We start from the raw sequence: 2,760 nt of genomic DNA, 5'->3' as shown, positions 1-2,760 counted from the left end.
TATGCATACGGTGCACCGTGAAAGCAGGAACGGTACGATCGGTATGATCGATTCCCGTCGAGACAAAGAACAGGTGAAAACGAGGAACTCGAGGTAGATAGATAAATTCAAACCGTGATTGAAATTTCTCCTGATTAGTATAGCGTCAAGAAAAATTTAAACGACAGAGGCAAAAATAACGCACGGGAATAAAAAGAAGGCGGAAAAGATCATGGGATCACAGGCCTAGGGTTAAACGAGACGTAACATTTTTTAATTTTTTCCTCAGAACGACGAGTCATCCCCTCGTTGACACTAGCAAACTCCCAATTTCCAAATAAATATTGTAAGATTCCGTACAGCGGTATTGATTCCGAGTTTAAAGAGCTTTGCTCTCTCTCTCTCTCTCTCTCTCTCGCTCTTGTTTTCTATCCTTTTCTGCAGTATTTCCGCAATCTCCCTCGCAGCGGCCTTTTTCTAGGAAGTATCAAACCGGCGAGCTTTCGTATTAGTCACGCGCTTTTAGTGAGCGCCCTTTGCTCGGCGACCGCGAAGCGAGTCATGCCTAGCCGCAGGAGTGAGGAGGAAAAACCCTGCGGTCTATATTAACGGGGAAAATTTTGCTGCAAGGGGAAACGCGAGTCATCGGTCCTCCCGGCGTCGCGGCGTCCCTCGCACTCGCAGACCGAACGAATGAATCACCTGCTGAATTATTACCGGCCAAAGTGGAGGTGCTCGGTTCTTTACAGATACCTACGATCGCTCCCGACTTATACGTACGTGTAAGTTACAAGTGTGTATGTATTTAGGTACCTGATGGCGGAAGTAATGGCTCCGCGTTAAGCAACGTGTGACGTAAATTACCACCCAGTCTTCACTAATTACGCCGGTAACTTCCGTTCATTTCGCAGTTGTATAAAGCCTCTAATATACGTTTCGGGATTCTGTATCCTGCAATTATCAGCAAGTCGTTCCTCACCATGGAATTTACGATTGAACGGTGCGATCGAATAAAGGAAATAACTTGTGTATTTTTGGCGTACGTACTCAACGGAGGAACGCTAATCGACACATTTTTTTATCTCATTGAAAGACGACTTGAGCCCAATAAGTTAGATGAGAAGATTCGTCGAGTGCAGTGCCGATTGAGGTACTTCAGCCGCCTGATAAGCTGACCTTTGCATAAAATGATCTTTGCATTTAATGTATGCGCCGACACTGCGGTCGAAATAGGAATGTCGAAGTAGAACGAAGCGACAGATTTTACGAGGACGAATCATAATTAGAATAACGTGTAGGCTCGCCGTTTTTCAGGTGCCGAAAGAAAGCTACTTGGAACAAATGGCTTTTTTTCCCAGAAACAAAGTGGCGGAACAAGCATATATTTTCCAATACAATACTAAAATAAGATGTATATACATCGGGGCTGTGACCCTCGCTCCAGGTTATAATGAAAATCAATGATCCTCAGCAGTGCTAGAGAGAAGAAGAAGGGACAAAAAAAAAAGTGAAAGAAACGTAACGGATGACTTTATCCTTAAAAATATAGTGTATTTACCGTAAATTTCTTTCGAGCCGGTCGTCTTGAAAAATCTTGTTTACACGCGGAAGTGAATCACGGCCGATGATGTATGTTTGCTTGTCGTTTCTGTCACTGTTCTACCTTTCCCTTCAGCCTTGTCTTCCGGACTGCAAGACAAATCCTGTTGGAGCACAGTTAAGCTCCGCGTACGGTTGTAAATTTTCAACTTGGGCCACCGAGAAATAAAATTGAAGAAAGAGTTATCACGTGGATCAATGGAGTCACGCCATCGTTTCTACGAAAGATGAATAAACCGTTGAACATTGTTTTCCCTGACGTAATTCTTTTGATCAGGATTTTGCAGGATCGATTTTAATTACAGTCAATATATTCGCGTGATATTTAACTTTTCAGCGATAATTTGGCCTCAGATTGCTAATGAAGTGATCAAACGCAGTCGAATTAGCGCAGTTGTGCAAATATCCCGAGACGATAGACACGCGATTAGTTTCAGGCGCGTATAATTTCTTACCGGTGAGGTTTTAAAGGCCCTGCAGGAAGGAAAAAATAGCGGGAGACATCGGACTGATTAATTGCCGTTGGATCACAGTCCGTCGAGGACGTGACTAAATCTGGGGGATTCAATGTCTCAGTTTTCGAAATTTACGGGAAAATAAAGGATGCCTGGAAGCCCGGAGGGCGAGGCGACCCCGCGAGGGTAATAAATCAGATTTCTAGTATATTACGGAGAACGTGACGGGGATACAGTATCTCGAGTATCTACGCTCTCGGACGGCTAGGATATTCGGATTGGCCGCATGTAAGCTCAGCGAGGTTATTAGTGACGAGTTTTCTCCGCTCTGCGAACCGAACAAGAAGCTTTTATCGCCGCGCGTAATTCGTTGCCAATCGAAGCAGTCCCAATCACCGAAAATTCATGAGCACCGATATTTCGCTGCTTTCGGTTCGAACGTTTCACAACGCAGAGTGCAAACTGCTTCGCGATTGAGATAAATTTTCCCCAAATTAGCTCAGCAAGCTTTCACCCATTTATAAATCGCGGAACCTTCCAATTTACCGCTAAATTTTTGCATCGCACGTTACACGATTTGTACTTCCTTCCTTTATGGCGTTTAATTAACATCTGAGCTGAAAAGGTTGTCACTTATTTCCTGAAGATGGTCGACGAGGCCCGGCCGAAACGTTGATTTTACATGTTGTAAATAAATTAAATTGTTTGACCTTCATTCAAAAAATTT

This window comes from Neodiprion pinetum, chromosome 3 (genome assembly GCF_021155775.2).
Source record: "Neodiprion pinetum isolate iyNeoPine1 chromosome 3, iyNeoPine1.2, whole genome shotgun sequence".
Lineage (NCBI taxonomy): Eukaryota > Metazoa > Arthropoda > Insecta > Hymenoptera > Diprionidae > Neodiprion > Neodiprion pinetum.
The sequence above is the reverse complement of the archived record's forward strand: the minus strand, read 5'-3'. Positions refer to the sequence as shown.